At 41.8% G+C, this 18,661-nt stretch overlaps 1 pseudogene; it reads left to right on the forward strand.

Annotated features, from left to right (window-relative positions):
• The window catches only part of LOC147420209 (uncharacterized), a 61,149-nt pseudogene that overhangs the window by 12,283 nt on the left and 30,205 nt on the right, over window positions 1–18,661 (forward strand).

The following is an 18,661-nucleotide window of genomic DNA, read 5'->3' on the forward strand; positions in this document are numbered from 1 at the left end:
TTATAGTTCTTGTCTTTAAGATATTTATTCTCTCCTTACATAGGTGATGGATCTCACTCTTGGTTTGTTTTATCATAAGAATGCTCAAAGAATTACACCTCATTATGATAGAAAGGCTGGGGAGGATGTTTCTCTTGAGTGATTTTCGGCCTCAAGAAGCTACCTCACAGAGTCTCCACCTCGTTCATCTAACAATTATACAAGGATAGCTGGAGATTTGATTCGAGGGGGAGCAGAGCGTACTGAGACTTTTTACAAGTAGCTTTCTAGCCATGAACCTTTGTGAATCAGTACACTCATCTTGATAGTTAGATGCAAGCTCTTGACGTTCAATTTTGATTATTATGTTTGACACAGCTGGTTGCTAGAAACATTCACATATGAGGACGACCATGTTATGGACATTTTTGCTAAGTGTGGTGGCTTGGGGCTTGCTTGCACAAAGGAGATCCTTCACTGTCTAATGCTAGAGGTTGATTTCTTTTTCTTCTCTAAGTGTTTAGAGAAAAGTTTGTGTTTGAGATAGTATTTTTTCAATGCAACAACAAGCAACATATGGAGATTGTGGGTTTTTCCCTTGTCCCCACAAGGGTTTTTTCACCCACAATCATGATACGTTGATTTGGGATGATGTTTCATATCTCAAATCGAGGATCAATCTATATGTTGTTCAATTATGGGAAAAATGTTGTGTTTGTCATGTCATTATCTTGTTATTGTTGTTGTTATTGGGATTTAGGGTAATGCAAGCAAATGCCTGCTCAATAATCATCATGTATGTGTGTGTGTCTCTATTATGTGGGGTGGGGTCTCTTAATGGTCTAGATTTTCATCTCTCTCTCTCTCTCTCTCATATTCTCTCTAATTTCTTATAAAATGAACAAGATAAAGACTCATTACTAGATCTCATGCCAAAAATTCAAATACTTCACTTTGTACTCTCTCTCTCTCTCTCTCTCTCTCTCTCTCTCTCTCTCTCTCTCTCTCGCATATTCTCACTAACTGCTTATAAAATGAAAAAGGTAAAGACTCATTACTAGACATACCAAAAATTCAAATATTGTAATTTTTATTCTCTCTCTCTCTCTCTCTCTCTCTCTCTCACACACACACACACACACACACACACACACACACACACACATTCTCTCTAATTGCTTGTAGAGCAAACAAGATAAATACTTTTTGCCAGGGTGGAATTCAACTTATTCCATACAAAAAATCCAAATATCTCACTTTGCACTCTCTCTCTTTCTCATACTCTCTCTAATTGGATACTCTCTCTCTCTCTCTCTCTCTCTCTCTCTCTCTCTCTCTCTCTCTCTCTCTCACATATTATCTCTAATTGGATTATAATGTGAACAAGATAAAGACTCGTTGCTAGAGTAGACTTCAACTTACCTCATACCAAAAATGCAAAAAGTTTACTTTGTACTAATATTCTTGCAGGATTGTAAACACACACTTTGTGATGATCTTTCTTATAAATACTATATATATGACATTGCAGTATCAATATGTTGATATTGATATGGTTAGTTTTTTATCAAATCCATGTTGTGTTACTATGGCCCTTAATTGTGCTACAAAGATGTAGAGCACAATTTTTCTACTATGTACTTTATCCTAGTTCAAAAGCTATATACCTTAGTATGCGCAAAAGGTTTCATCTACTTTTGCTACCCACAAAAAGCTCTAACTTTGTAAAGAAAGCTCTAAATGAAAAGCTCCTATATTTAATATCCTCCTAAAAAACTACAACACAGAGCTTTCAATGTCTACAGTTTCCCTTGAATCAATTCAAGAGGCTGGTGGTGATTATATCATTTTTGATGTTCTTTGCTATAATCATAACTTATGGTAGGTAAACTATTTGTCAAACTTATCTTAATCTTGTTGAGTATGAAAATTGATCATTATTGGTGAATATATTGCAGGCTTAGGTGACTTACATTTTATTATATCTCATGTTATGCAAGAAGTATCACATGGATGCTCTCCAAAGAACTTTGTAGGACTCTTTTCAAATGGCACACGGAATTTGGATAGAGATATTTTGAACTCCATTTTTAGAATTGAGGCCATCTTGGATGACCATGGAGCATCTATCAATTTGCAAGATGCAATTCTTGGAGAATTGTTTGGAGGCTTGGGAGTGTCTAAGAACAATAGCTCTCTCACATTAGGAGAAATATGGACCCTCCATGGGCCTTGTAAGGAATCCTAATTTTTATGTTTTAAGGCTAATGTTGTGTGGGGTTAAGAGGACGAGGGCATTGAAGAAGGTAGTTTTCAGTAGGCTTGTCTAGCCTTTTTTTAGACAAATGTACGATGTGGACCTAAGGGATTACTTTCTCTCTCTAGATTTTTTAAAGTGAAGGAAGTATAGGGGTGTGACCACATCAGCAAAAACATGGGTCACTAAGAGTCAAAATTTGACTTTAAAAAAAAAACTCATTTTTACTTATTTTTTACTTAAAAGTCCCTCCAACATGTATACATATCCAAAACTCATTTTTTGACCCTTGTTTTTTACCCACAAGCCTAGAAATTCCATTTTTTGACCCTTGTTTTTTACCCACAAGCCTAGAAATTCCATTTTTTCAAAAACCTTTTCCCCCAAAAAGTAAAAAATACTTTGTTCTCTCCTCTTGCTCCTTCTTCTCTCCCTCTCCTCTCCCTCCTTGCCCCTACCTTTCTCCTCCTTCCTGATCTCTCCCTCCCCCCCCCTCCCCCCTTCTCTCCTCCCATCTTCCTCCCTATCCCTCCCCTCTATACCCCACTTAGAAAAAGCTATGGATCCCATCATTGTCCTTAGAGGCATCTCATCTCTCTTTATTGGTACTTTGGTACACTGAAATCCATCACATCTCTTAACATATTCAACAACATCCATGTGTAATGTAGGGCACCATATTCCCAAAGTTAAGACAATTTTTTTCGTCTGATCCCCTAAAAGATGGCCTCCACTAAGTCCTTCATGTGCCTGCTCTAGGATTGGTAAATACATTGAGCTCTCTTTGATGGTGTCCTCCTTCATCGATTCTTTTCCATTCCCCAAAAAAAAAATGAAGTTTCTGGAGGGATCAAAATAAAGGTCTTTCTTCTCTATAAGGGTGCAAAGGTATCGTGAAGAGGGACGATAGACATCGTCCCTTTTGATTGGACGCAAGGTGGGGTGGAGTTTCCTGTTTCCAAGCTTTTGTAGTCTTAAGTGACCTGTAATACCTTGTCACTGCCCTCACCCTTTCGGCCCTCTTTAGGCCTAGGATTTGCATCGCTGGCATAGTTGTCAGTGTCTGTAAGGTCTCTGACCCCGATCAAAAGGAACACCCTTGTACCATGAAATAATCATAATGGAATAAGTTACTATTTTTAGCAGTTTTCCAGATTCTGCCAGTGCCATGATGTTTAGAATGTTATAAAGCTTCAAAATGTGAATTAAAATAATTTTTGTGAAAAATTTCCAAAAATAGTAAGTTTTTGGTCACCCGACCCGTCCAGTTTTGATCGTCTCGAAAAACTGCATCCATACCCCAAATTTGAAAAAAATGCATTTTCGGACCCTGAGGGCTGCTAAATATGGCAGGTACTTGGGCCAGTACGCCCTAGTTAGAGCTTCGTATGGAAATTTACGGCATCAAAATCCGATTCATATGACCCATTTTAGCTTAGAACCAAATTTCCTAAAAATTGTCCGGGGAGGTACCGGGGGCCCGGAACTGTGTGGGAACAGGTCCCAGGCCACTCCAGATCATCTTTAGCAGCTAGGGGGCGCCCTCTTGCTTTGTGGGAGTCTTGGGAAAGTTGCCAAGCCTGCAACTCAGTCTCAGAACCAGTTAACGAAGCCAACCTGACACTTGGTGGGCAGAGAACTGGACTTGCCATGCTTAACTGGAGAAGCTCCCAGATGCATTTAGCAACCCAGATCGATTTTCAGCATGTAGGAGCCTATTTAAAGACCTGCACACACACACACACACACACACACACCTATGATCACACACACACACACAGTGCATACACACACACCCACATACATTGGGAAGGTGCTGCCGGATCACACACCTATTGAAGAAGAAGCTAGGAGGGAGGTGCTACCGAATTTTCATCTCAAGAAGCTCGATTAGATCAGAAAATCGAGAAGATTACCAGCTCTTAATCACGGTAATGACAGTTTAATTAATGCCATCTGAATATCCCTTTCTCTACCATCAAAATTTCTCGTACATTATGCCTATTCCTAGCCGAAAATTTCTATGACTACTCTCTAAATTCTCCTTATTCATACTCTATTATGTAATCATCATTCCATAGCTGAATTATCAGCCATTCTTCACTCTCGATTAATGATTAGAGCATAATTACCAGAATCTTCTCTCTCTAGATAGCATAGTAATTAATCAGCAAGCTAGTATTTGTGCAGATTGAAGAGAATCACTATTGTAATCACTCATTAACATTGTAGCTTAGTTGAATTCATTTCTCTTATGCATTAAGACGTAATTAAGGAGAAATTAATCCGTTATTAAGTCACTCAGAATTGGTTTTTCCTCACACATATGCATAGGATAAAGCTGCATCATCTAATTGCTATGAAATAGTTTAATCATACTTAATCCAATTCTCTAGTAATTCCAATAGTGAAACCCAAATTATTTTTGATCATGTAAGCCGAATAATTATCTTAGAGCCGGTTCCCATAGGATTATGTGCCATCCTTAATGATTGCTTTATGAAAGAAATCTAGACTCTCATATAGGAGGGATTAATTGATGTCACTAATCTACCCATTGGACTGTTATGATGCTTGTGAACCTTAGCTCTTTTTCCAAGATAATCATTTAAAGTAGTGAGAAGTAGCCCCGGTTAAGAGGACGCGCTTCGGTGGTGCCCATGATCGCGAGGCAGGAACGAGCAATGTCAACGGGAAGGGGAAGGCTCCCATGGAGGAACAAATACCGGCCATCTCACGGGCCATCGATGAAGAAGTAGAAGAGGTAGATCATATTTTTATTCAAGTTGTTTAAATTAACATTGCATACGCTAGTTAGGAATGCGCATATCCCCAAACATGTTGGAGAAATCCGACGGAAACCTCGGCATTGAAATCATTGTACATTAAGTTCTAAAGTAGGAAGGTAATGTTTGATGGGCATGCTGTTTGCAATAGGAAAGAATGTCTGCTAGGAAAAATTTAGCTCAGCATGTTCATTTTATTTCCAATGTTGAATTAGTCCTGACCCCCCTACTTATCACAAGGGGCAGAGTTGCTCGTTAAGGGCTCTTGAATCCACGACTTGCTTTCTATGCGGTGGATACCCACGTCTTGCTTTCTATGCGGTGGGAACCTAGGTCTTGCTTTCTATGTGGTGGGAGTGTCCATGACGTGTTTTCTATGCGGTGGACATACCTAGTTGTATGGGCAGCTAGGCGACAACGGGAGGAGTGAACTCTCGCTGGAGGGGGGATGTTGTACCTCCAGGACATTGGAATTTTTATGAATAAATTTGAGTAGAATTTTTACTAGAATTCTGTCTTGGTGTTGTTTGCAATACTGGTTGAAGGGCTGTTTTAACGAACCATGTGATTCGGAATTAAACAAGGAATATCTATGTTGAACAACCTTTGTGGTAGTTATTAGGTCACACGAGGAAGTGTGAGTGTGGGGGTGGAAAGTGGGGGCTTGGCTCGGGTTGCCAATGCCTACGAGATGGGTGGTCCCGATTGGTCGGGAACTCTCTGTCCCCATAGTGCTTACTCAATATTAGTATTACTCATTGCCCCTAGAGCGGCGAATCCTCGAGAGTACGTGCCTCTGAAACATGGGGAAAAAGGCACTCGGGGTTTCTCTCCTCTTGGAAGGTGGGTCTTAGGATCACTAGATAGTTAAGTACTCTTCCCCTGCGAGGTGGAGCTAGATCTCGTTGCTAGTAGGCTCGAACTCGACTCACTTTGTGATGAGAGATCGTCCGCTAGTTGAACCCTGAACCATTTTGTTTGCTTCCGCTATAGATATAGAGGCCACCAGGTTTACCATCAGATCCGTTGTTTGATACGACGGGGTGGGGACCGCACACCTGGCATCAGAGCCTAGGTTAGGCTGGGAAAATAAAGTCGTATTGTTTGAACATTTAAAAGGAACTGAAAGTATATAGATAGTTGATCCGAATTCCTTGCATTGGTGTTGCAGGAAGACCCCGTGCTCAAATATCGGAAGTTCCAAGTGTTTGAGCTTATTTATGAGCAAGCTCGAAGATGCCCAGTTTACCAGTTCAGGCGAGATGTCATGGAGATACTGTTGAAGGCTTATACGCCACACTCCACTAGCATTGATAAAGGATGGGAACTTGATTGGACATTTCCAGGAGGGGTTTACTACAACAACGCTCGGAAGCTAGGATACCAGGCTACCGACTTGAAGAAGATACGTTGGGGAGAAGAGCTGAGAGTAATAGAGATATTCTACTTGGTGCCTACACGATTGGACCAGACTATTTCAGACAACTCCAATCTAACCATCAACGACTGGCTCTTGGAGAAGGTCACCAATGTGGTCCCAGCAAACCGAGTCAAAACCTTTGGATTACTAAAAGCAGAACTCCGACCCGATATCTTAGTTTATTATCCACTCAAGAATGAGTATAGAAACTATTACTCAAATGAAGTAGTGCATCATGTCAATACCATCTCCTAGACATATGTTATACGCAATCCATAAAGCCATGTAATAAGTTGATCATAAGTTATCCAAAAATCCTTGAGGGGTTTCGATTGCAATAAACTTTCATCAATAAAGTGCTTTTTGTCTCTGAGTCTCTGTCTCTGATAAAGTGGAATTTTGAATTTTATTAAAATCTCGTGTCTATTTTGAAATTCAAGTAGTGGTATCAAGAAGTTCACATAACCCATGTAGGTACCGCCTGTTGCTCTGTACTCAACAGCGCAAGAGAAGAAGCTCCTCCTTAAGCAAGCCCAACCTCCGATCTTTAAGCGTGAGGGGGAAAATGTGGAGAGAGATGCGGAAGTGTGGATGGAAGCCATGGACGACTACTTTGAAGCTGCAGGAACCCAACCCGTGAATCAGACCATGCTTGCGATGTTCCGCTTGACTGGCGATGCCAAGATATGGTGGAAGCAACATTGCAGGGACATGGATATTAAGGGATCTTCCCAGTCCTGGGAAAACATCAAAGCTGCGATAATGGGGCGATATTTACCGCCTGCCTATAGAACCTTGAGGATGAATGAATTCTTCTCACTTCGGCAACTGAGTTCATCTGTCGAAGGATACTATGCAAAGTTTGTCACTCTTCGGAGATATGCTCCTAAGATGACCTTGGAACAACAGGTGGCAGGGTTCTGCCAAGGATTAATCGAACCCTTGAATACTCGGTTGGAAGCTCTTAGACCAACAACTCTACAGGATGCCTTGTTGAGGGCCAAACCTCTAGCTCTCGAAGTACAAAAAGCTAATCAGAACGGGAGGAATCATTGGTCAAAGAGGGCAAGGACAACTGCTTGGGATAACAGACCAGCCAACCAAACATATAACCAGCGCCCTATTGTGGCTACCACCACAACCATGGAGTTCCCTGATGTCCGATGCTATGGTTGCGGCGAACATGGACATTACAGATCCAATTGCCCCAGGAACATTCAAGCAACCAATGCCAATGCCATACCCTTGAATACCCGGGGGCGTGGCCAAACTAATGGAAGAGGAGGACGTGGAAGGATGAACAGGGGGCGTGGGCGTGGAGCTGCCGCCAGAGTGAATGCCGCAGTGGTACAACCAATTGTGGGTGATGAAGCAGTGGAGAGAGCAACCCTACATGCTGCAATTGACAGTCCCAATGGTTGCGAGCAATACGCAGTCATTCATACGTCAGGATCTCTTAGAGGTGAACAAGTTAACTTCCTTATAGATTGTGGAAGTACTCTTTCATTTCTTTCACCCAGATGCATGAGAAAACTAAAGCTAGATAAGTATCCAACAAGCAAACTAGTTGTTGAGTTAGCAAACAGCAAGGAGGTAGTATCTCAGCATTCTGCAGGAAAAATCGACTTTGAATTAGGGGGACACCCAACTTCTACCCAATTTTGAACCTTACCCTTAGGATTCTTTGATGGGATACTAGGAATGGACTGGCTAAAGCAAAATAGGGCTCACATACATTGTGCACAAGGGAATTTTACCTTTACAGATAACTTGGGAAATGAAGCCTTAATCCAAGGGGAAAATGGGAGACCTAAGGTTACTCTAGTTAAGGCCAACATACTTTTGAAGGGACTAAGGAAGGGTCAGAAAATATATGCAGTTAAACTCAACAAGGTGGACCAATCAGATACCTCACTTCGACCAAACTGGCTGAGGGAGTATGATGAAGTATTCCTCGAAGACCTTATGAATCTTCCACCACACAGAGAGGTAGATCATGAGATTGAGACTATCCCTGGGTGTGAACCTATCTCAAAAAGACCTTATAAAATGTCACTTCCGGAGGCCATCGAACTCAAAGAACAACTTAGGCAACTCATTGAGCAAGGATTCATTCGACCCAGTACTTCTCCTTGGGGTGCTCCAGTTATTTTTCAAAAGAAGAAGGATGGGACCTTAAGGCTATGCATAGACTATCGTGGACTGAACCAGGTAACTGTCAAGAACAAGTATCCAATTCCAAGGATTGACGAACTTTTGGACAGACTCCACGGCGCCAAAATATTTACAAAGATAGATCTAAGGTCAGGATATTACCAAATCAGGATCAAGGAATCAGATATTCCGAAGACAGCTTTCAATACTAGGTATGGGCACTACGAATTCACAGTAATTTCTTTTGGTCTAACAAATGCTCCTGCAAGCTTCAATCGACTTATGCAGGATATTTTCAGACCTTACCTGGATGATTTTGTCTTGGTTTTCTTTGATGAAATTCTGATCTATTCCAAAGACGAGGCAGATCATGAAGAACATGTTCGCAAAGTCCTTGATCTTCTTCGGAAACACCAACTTTACGCTAAAGAGAGCAAGTGCACTTTTTGCTCACCAAAGGTCAACTCTCTTGGATTTGTCATATCGGCTGAAGGGATTTCAGTGGACCCAGATAAGGTCAAAGACATCGTTGATTGGCCTCAACCATCCACTGTCAGTGAAGTACGAGGATTTCTTGGAATAATGGGATGGTACAGGATTTTTGTCAAGGATTATGCACATATTGCTGCACCTTTGACGGAACTCTTGAAGAAAGGAATGAGGATCGAATGGAAGACCGAGCACGAGTCTAGCTTTGCTAAGCTAAAAGAATTCTTGGTCTCAGCTCCTATTTTAAAGCTTCCAGATTTTAGTAAGGAATTTGAAGTAGCTACCGACGCTAGCAAATTCGCTCTAGGCGGAGTTCTTACTCAAGAAGGAAGACCGGTGGCATATACTTCGCGAAAGCTGAGAGATCATGAGAAGAACTATCCTACTCATGACTTGGAACTTTTAGCAGTTATTCATGCGCTGAAGTTATGGAGACATTATCTTCTTGGGCGCAAGTTTCAGCTGGTTACAGACCACAAGAGCTTAAAATGGATTTTTACTCAACCTATCCTCAATATGCGACAACGGCGATGGATAGAGCTATTACAGGAATATGACCTTGACATAAAGTATAGACCAGGGAAGGAAAACGCAGTTGCAGATGGTCTTAGCCGAAAATTGTTTCTCGGAGCTATCTCTATTCCAAATAACCCTATCTGGGATAGAATCAAAGAAGCATCCTCCGAAGATCCAGAGTACCAACGTATGGCTTCATTAGTCTAGCAGAATAAGATGCTTGAAGCAAAAGATTACTCTCTTATGGGAGGATGTCTTTACTACAGACATAGACTCTGTGTACCCAGAGACCCAGCTTTAAAGAAGGCCATTCTATATGAAGCACACGATAGCCCTACATCCGGACACCCAGGCTATGCTAAAACTCTTCACGCCGTCAGAAGGAGTTATTTCTGGTCTGGAATGAAAGGAGACATACTTCGCTATGTGAGGCAATGTCTTTCTTGTCAACGGATAAAGGCCGAAAGGATCAAATTACCAGGGCAACTTCAACCTCTTGATATACCCCTGATAAAGTGGGAATGCATCAGTATGGATTTTGTTACAGGGTTACCTTCTACAGGAGGTTATGATTCTGTTTTCGTGGTTGTTGACATGCTCACAAAAGTGGCTCATCTAATGCCCGTAAAGACGACCTTTACTGCTTCAGATGTTAGTCGGGTATTCATCAAGGAGATTTTTAGGTTACATGGTCTACCCAAGCGTATCGTCAGCGATAGAGATGCCAAGTTTACATCAAAATTTTGGACCTCTCTTTTCCAATCTATTGGGTCACAGTTAGCCTTCAGCATAGCGTATCATCCGCAGACTGACGAGCAAACCGAAAGAGTTAATGAAGTCATCGAGGACATTCTCAGAGCCTATTGTTCACAAGAGCCAAAGAAGTGGTTACAATATCTACCTTTGGTGGAGTTTGCTTATAATTCTTCCGAACACAGAAGCATTGGAATGTCACCTTTCAAAGCTCTTTATGGACAGGACTGCTTAGCACCGCTGAACTTCTCAGATCCGACCATCAGAGTAGAAGCCTCTAGGAAGATGCTAGAAGATATGGAAGCACAGACTAGAGCCATTCGCCAGGACATTCAGGCAGCTCAAGATAGGTAGAAGCACTATACAGATAAGAACCGCACAGATAGAACTTTCAAGGAAGGAGATAAGGTTTTTCTCCGAGTCCGACCTAAGAAAAGCAATTTATCGCTAGGCAGATACAAAAATCTAAGCCCAAGGTATTGTGGACCATTTAAGATCTTTAAGGTTGTAAGTGACCAGGCCTACAAGCTAAAGTTACCTGCAAACTTGAAGGTTCATGATGTATTCCATGTCAGCTTACTCAAACCCTATATTCCCAATCCTGATCAATTCTTGGACTCAGATCAGATAGTCATGTCAGCACAAGGAGTTCTCAAACTCCAACCTGACTATGTACTTGAAACAAGAGAAAGGAAATTACGCAACAGAACTATCACGGAGCATCTGGTAAAGTGGAAGGATTACCCTGAAGAAGATGCAACTTGGGAGGATGAACCAACGCTCATAAAAGATTACCCAGACACATTCTTGAGATGAGGAAATCTCAAATTTTTCACGTTGGGGAGGTTGTAAGGTCTCTGACCCCGATCAAAAGGAACACCCTTGTACCATGAAATAATCATAATGGAATAAGTTACTATTTTTAGCTGTTTTCCAGATTCTGCCAGTGCCATGATGTTTAGAATGTTATAAAGCTTCAAAATGTGAATTAAAATAATTTTTGTGAAAAATTTCCAAAAATAGTAAGTTTTTGGTCACCCGACCCGTCCAGTTTTGATCGTCTCGAAAAACTGCACCCGTATCCCAAATTTGAAAAAATGCATTTTTGGACCCCGGGGGCTGCTAAATATGGCAGGTACTCGGGCCAGTACGCCCTAGTTAGAGCTTCGTATGGCAATTTACGGCATCAAAATCCGATTCGTATGACCCGTTTTAGCTTAGAACTAAATTTCCTAAAAATTGTCCGGGGAGGTACCGGGGGCCCGGAACTGTGTGGGAATAGGTCCCAGGCCACTCCAGATCATCTTTAGCAGCTAGGGGGCACCCTCTTGCTTTGTGGGAGTCTTGGGAAAGCTGCCAAGCCTGCAACTCAGTCTCAGAACCAGTTAACCAAGCCAACCTGACACTTGGTGGGCAGAGAACTGGACTTGCCATGCTTAACTGGAGAAGCTCCCAGATGCATTTAGCAACCAAGATCGATTTTCAGCCTGTAGGAGCCTATTTAAAGACGTGAACACACACACACACACACACCTATGATCACACACACACACACACACAGTGCATACACACACACCCACATACATTGGGAAGGTGTTGCCAGATCACACACCTATTGAAGAAGAAGCTAGGAGGGAGGTGCTACCGAATTTTCATCTCAAGAAGCTCGATTAGATCAGAAAATCGAGAAGATTACCAGCTCTTAATCACGGTAATGACAGTTTAATTAATGCCATCTGAATATCCCTTTCTCTACCATCAAAATTTCTCGTACATTATGCCTATTCCTAGCCGAAAATTTCTATGACTACTCTCTAAATTCTCCTTATTCATACTCTATTATGTAATCATCATTCCATAGCTGAATTATCAGCCATTCTTCACTCTCGATTAATGATTAGAGCATAATTACCAGAATCTTCTCTCTCTAGATAGCATAGTAATTAATCAGCAAGCTAGTATTTGTGCAGATTGAAGAGAATCACTATTGTAATCACTCATTAACATTGTAGCTTAATTGAATTCATTTCACTTATGCATTAAGACGTAATTAAGGAGAAATTAATCCGTCATTAAGTCACTAAGAATTGGTTTTTCCTCACACATATGCATAGGATAAATCTGCATCATCTAATTGCTAGGAAATAGTTTAATCATACTTAATCCAATTCTCTGGTAATTACAATAGTGAAACCCAAATTATTCTTGATCATGTAAGCCGAATAATTATCTTAGAGCCGGTTCCCATAGGATTATGTGCCATCCTTAATGATTGCTTTATGAAAGAAATCTAGACTCTCATATAGGAGGGATTAATTGATGTCACTAATCTACCCATTGGACTGTTATGATGCTTGTGAACCTTAGCTCTTTCTCCAAGCTAATCATTTAAAGTAGTGAGAAGTAGCCCCGGTTAAGAGGACGCGCTTCGGTGGTGCCCATGATCGCGAGGCAGGAACGAGCAATGTCAACGGGAAGGGGAAGGCTCCCATGGAGGAACAAATACCGGCCATCTCACGGGCCATCGATGAAGAAGTAGAAGAGGTAGATCATATTTTTATTCAAGTTGTTTAAATTAACATTGCATACGCTAGTTAGGAATGCGCATATCCCCAAACATGTTGGAGAAATCCGACGGAAACCTCGACATTGAAATCATTGTACATTAAGTTCTAAAGTAGGAAGGTAATGTATGATGGGCATGCTGTTTGCAATAGGAAAGAATGTCTGCTAGGAAAAATTTATCTCGGCGTGTTCATTTTATTTCCAATGTTGAATTAGTCATGACCCCCCTACTGATCACAAGGGGCAGAGTTCCTCGTTAAGGGCTCTTGAATCCACGACTTGCTTTCTATGCGGTGGATACCCACAACTTGCTTTCTATGCGGTGGAAACCCACGTCTTGCTTTCTATGCGGTGGGAGTGTCCATGACGTGCTTTCTATGCGGTGGACATACCTAGCTGTATGGGCAACTAGGTGACAACAGGTGGAGTGAATTCTCGCTGGAGGGGGGATGTTGTACCTCCAGGACATTGGAATTTTTATGAATAAGTTTGAGTAGAATTTTTACTAGAATTCTGTCTTGGTGTTGTTTGCAATACTGGTTGAAGAGCTGTTTTAACGAACCATGTGATTCGGAATTAAACAAGGAATATCTATGTTGAACAACCTTTGTGGTAGTAATTAGGTCACACGAGGAAGTGTGAGTGTGGGGGTGGAAAGTGGGGGCTTGGCTCGGGTTGCCAATGCCTACGAGATGGGTGGTCCCGATTGGTCGGGAACTCTCTGTCCCCATAGTGCTTACTCAATATTAGTATTACTCATTGCCCCTAGAGCGTCAAATCCTCGAGAGTACGTGCCTCTGAAACATGGGGAAAAATGCACTCGGGGTTTCTCTCCTCTTGTAAGGTGGGTCTTAGGATCACTAGATAGTTAAGTACGCTTCCCCTGCGAGGTGGAGCTAGATCTCGTTGCTAGTAGGCTCGAACTCGACTCACTTTATGATGAGAGATCGTCCGCTAGTTGAACCCTGAACCATTTTGTTTGCTTCCGCTATAGATCTAGAGGCCACCAGGTTTACCATCAGATCCATTGTTTGATACGACGGGCAGGGGACCTCACATTGTCGTAAACTTAGGTGGCAAGATAATATGACTGCTTGGTCCTTTAGGGATGTGCAAAGCGATTCACTGCTTCTCCACCACTTTTTCCTACTGTTTGGTTATTTGATTACTTCTTTGCCAAATCATAGCCTCTTTTTCTTTACCTTCTCCTAACTATTTGCTTTTCTTTATCTGTTTCTCACTCACTTCTACAGATGCTTCCATTTTGGAGTCTTGTATTGTCGGGTGGGTATTTACTTTAACTTTCATGGGGCAGTCCTTGGCATAGTGACCAAAATTTTTGCACTCAAATATGCCCCAAAGTATGTCCCAAAGTTGAGTGAGATCGTGACAAGCCATGCTCCAACATTGATGACCGTGCTCTTAGGCGGTGTCTTAGAAACATGCCAGCCTATGCACACCCAATTAGAGGCCCTGCCAAGTCCTCTTTTGTTAGGAACAAACAATGGGGTGCCTAGTTGACTTGCCAACATCTTGATATTATCTCACATCCAACTTGGTAGCCCTGCAAAATCTGCCCAAATTGGATGTAACCCCTGGAGGGATTCTACCAAATCAACAACTGGGCTCCCATGGTATACACCCTTCGCGTACACACTTAATATGTTTTGAATGATTTTTTATTTTTTTGAGATTGGGAAGACTTAATTACTTTGAAATTATTTCAATCAAGAAAAAATATTTGGCACTCTCTTTGAGACCTCTGTCTCTCTGTGTGTGTGTGTGTGTGTGTGTGTGTGTGTGTGTGTGTGTGTGTGTCTTTGTGTGTGTGTCCCTATCTCTCTATCTCTCTCTTTCCTCTATCTAACTCTCTTTCCCTCTCTACCTATCTCTCTATTTCTCCCTCTCTTTCTCTCTCTCTCTCTCTCTCTCTCTCTCTCTCTCTCTCTCTCTCTCTCTCTCTCTCTCTCTCTCTCTCTCTCTAACAAAAAACACAGCCGTTCTTTGACCTAGTAGACAACAGTTCACTCTTTTGATCATAACTTCTTCATCCAAACTCCGACTTGGGTGATCTACAGCCTCAATTGAAGAGCACAAAGCCCTCTACGCATTGATGTAAAGAAAAAAAAAATCAGATTTATGGAAGGCATTTTTGTAACAGCATTTTCGGAGTGAACAGGTTCAAGAAAATTGACTCTCATCTCTTATTTTACATACATTGTGTTCTGGCACTCGCAAGGGTTCTTCTTCTTCAACAAGGTCCACAACCATTGTGAAAAATGATCCAAGATCTCCTAAGTGTGGTGATATCAACACAACCACCCAACCAACGTCATCGAAAACCATGACCATGGCATACTTGGTATCATTGCAAGAGACAGTAAACAAACAAGGCGAAGACTTACGAGCACTTGCAATGGAGAATGGCACACTAAGGGTACTTGTGGTTGAAAATGAGAATCTCAAGAGGACACTTGAGATGCAAACAACACGTTTGATGAAACTTGAAGAGGAAATCAAGGAATGTAAACGCTCTCTTGTGGACCTGAATGCTTTGAAGGAGTGGATGAGCAAAGTAGAGCATGACCATGTATTGAAAGAGGAGAAATTTGACACCATGAGCCGGGATGTATGCGACATGAAAAATGTATGCACAAACAAGTCTTGGGATGATGTATGTGGTTGCTAATTCCTTACTCATGCAAGATATGGCTCAAACAGAAAATGTCGAGAATGTGGATGTGGAGGAGTTGAAGGAATGGGAGTGATGTTCCAAGAACATTGTTATTCGTGGAATTCCCAAAGAGAAGCTAGAGGCACCTCCTTCTCTTGCCATTGTTATTGAAGATTTCTTCAAAACCCACTTTGGCATGTCCGGAGTTATGGTCTATAGAGCTGTTGACAGGTCAACCTTTCAACAACACTTCCACAAAGATTCCATGAAGATTCCTCAAATATTCTCTAAAGATTCCAAATAAAGATGCTCATAAAGTGATGAAGACGAAGATGGACTGTAATGTGAAGATACAAGCTCATGGACATCATCGAATATCCCCTTATTATTATTTTGAGCCATTACGGCCACTTTTGTAATGTTTACGGGAACTTCATATTTAAGTCGGCTATTGTATTTTGGCCACAGATGCTTGTTGGATGAACAAAGCCAGCTCACGGTGTTGTAATTAAGCTCTATAGAAGCCTAAGGACAAATAAGGTCATTTTGGTCGGACATTAGGTTTTCTAAGGCTTAGTATATAAGCCAAAACCTAAAGCTTTGTAAAGGGACTTCTAATAATCTGATCTACGGTCTGTGAGTGAGCGTAATGTGTACGAGAGAGAGTGAGATCTTCTTCTTGACGCTACGCGCGTATCAGTGGTCGAAATTGAGTGCGGAGAAGTGTAGCGTGTTGCCCCCAACAAGAGCTACGCGCCAATACCCACATTGCGCGCGTACGGTCCGGTTTTGCGAGCTCCATCTACGAGCTTCATTTGGTGATTCGGTGAGCATACATTATTTTTTTTTGCATTATTGCATATCCACGCGTTCGCATTGAGTAGAGCTACACATTAGGCACTTTAGTTTTTGGAAACGACGACCTGCAAATTTCGGCCAGACATCCTACGCAATTTTGCGGGTTGAGATTTTGGTTCATGGACCCTAGGGGGAGCGACCTATTGGTGTTACTAGGGTCTCCTTCAAGTTCTGTGGCATTTCGAGACTATTTGATGGGTGTTTGGCTCTTGTAAGCATTGTAGGAAATCTCTTCTTAAGCACTCTTGAAGGCTGTAGCTTAGACATATCTCTGTAGGAAGTAGTCATTAGTCGGTCGAGTAGAGGTTGACACCCTTTGCTTGCTTCCACGGGCCTGCGGGTTGAGCTTCGTCCTCAGTTGACATTATATGTTAGGTGAGTTCTCACTATGCTGAAGTCCGTCACGGCGTATCCGTCCAACATTGGCGCCGCTGCCGGGGACGAGGGCCCTAAGTAGGTGACCGAGACTTGTCGTTGAGGATAGAGGTCCCTCTGGCTTGCTAGAGTAATATTTTACATTTAGATAGGATTAGAGAGTGGTGGATTCTCTAGGTCTTAGGAGGAGTCTAGGGAGCGTGTGTCTGGCCTAGATCCTTTGACTTAGGTAGATTTAGGTAGACTTAGTTAGTTTTAGTTGAGTTGTGTTGTAAAGAGTGGGAGTTTGAGTGGTAGACGCGGTGGGAGGAAAACTTGAGAGTCCAGAGAGGCCAGGAAGCAACCAAAACACCATTATCACCATCTCACATGAGGAGTAGGAGTAGGGTAAGTAGAATATCTTGATTGCTGATCTAGAGTACTTTATGCATGTCTTAGTTGCTGTTAGGCTCATCAGAGAAGTGGAAAAGGCTAGTAGGAAAGATGGTAAATTGTGTTTGGAAGCTGATTTGAAGTCCAAAAGTTTCTGTGATTATTGCTCAGAGCTCTACAGAGCATAGGGAGTACTACTACCAGAAAAAATTTGCATTTTAAGACAGTAGACATCCTACGCGTAGGATGTCTCCAGGGCACTTTTGGCAGGGAGTTTGGGGAAACTGAGGTTACCAGTGGGTTTAGAGGGTAGGTTTTACCCTATTCTCATATAGACTTGAGTGTTTTTCCTTATTTTTGTTGATCAAAAGCCAAAAGGCGGAATCAAAAAATGTAAAATTTCAGAAAAGGTTTAAATTGAGTGATTTTTGCATGTTGTTGCACTGGTGAAGCATACTTGCACTTGCTGAGTGCATAAGAAAGCATCAGGGACACTCGAGTCTGAAAAAATAAGCAGTAGACATCCTACGCGTAGGATGTCTATAGGGTGATCTGGGCATTTTTTTGAGAATCTGAGTTGACTAGTGTGTTTAGAAGGTAGGTTTTACCCTATTTTCACCTTGAAAGTGGAAATTTGACCATATCTTGACAGGATAAGGCCAGATAGACTGAAATTGCCAGACATCCTACCCAAATTGTGCCAACGCATTATTCCAAGACCAAAACCATAGGATGGTTGCAGGAGCATGATCTGCATGATATATTGAGTGACTGAGAGAGTTTTCATCTCATTTGGGGGAGAAACGGGGGTCCTAAGCAGACTTTAGCACTTTTGACTGAAAAAGACTAGAACAGCTAAAATTGGGGTCTTTTGAAGTCCAAATCAAAATCTAAGCATACCACTGTGTTGCTGACATCAAGGGGAATCTTTGGTTCAAGTCTGGGGTCAAACATGCCAAAAAGACATCCTTCGCGTAGGATGTCATCTGTGTGGTTTTGCACTCCAAACTTAATTTTGAGCATACCAAAGTGATCAGTACCTCAAGGGGAGCCTGTGCTTTGAATTTGAAGCCATTCTGGGCAAAAAGACATCCTACACGTAGGATGTCTAATGCATTAAATTAAAGCCAGATACTGACTATAGGCCTAACAGGGAGTTGTAGAGCTTGAGGCAAGCCTCCTAGTCAATTTTGGTCCAATTTGGAGTTGATTTGACTTGGGAATTCATCAGAACAGACATTAGGCTTCTAGAACAGATTCTTGATCATTTGACCAGCCTACAAGTGTCAGAATCAGAAAATAAAAAGAGATGGGAGTTTAGCACATCAAGGGGAAGTGCAAGTTTGAGCTAAAACAGAGCAAAAAGACATCCTACGCGTAGGATGTCTCCAGGGTCATAAAGTGGTCAAAATTCTATTGTAGCCATATAGGGAGGTTCTAAGTGTCTCAAGGATTCCAGATCT

The sequence above is a fragment of the Adiantum capillus-veneris genome, chromosome 28 (genome assembly GCF_014529385.1).
Source record: "Adiantum capillus-veneris isolate H3 chromosome 28, ASM1452938v2, whole genome shotgun sequence".
Taxonomy (NCBI): Eukaryota; Viridiplantae; Streptophyta; class Polypodiopsida; order Polypodiales; family Pteridaceae; genus Adiantum; species Adiantum capillus-veneris.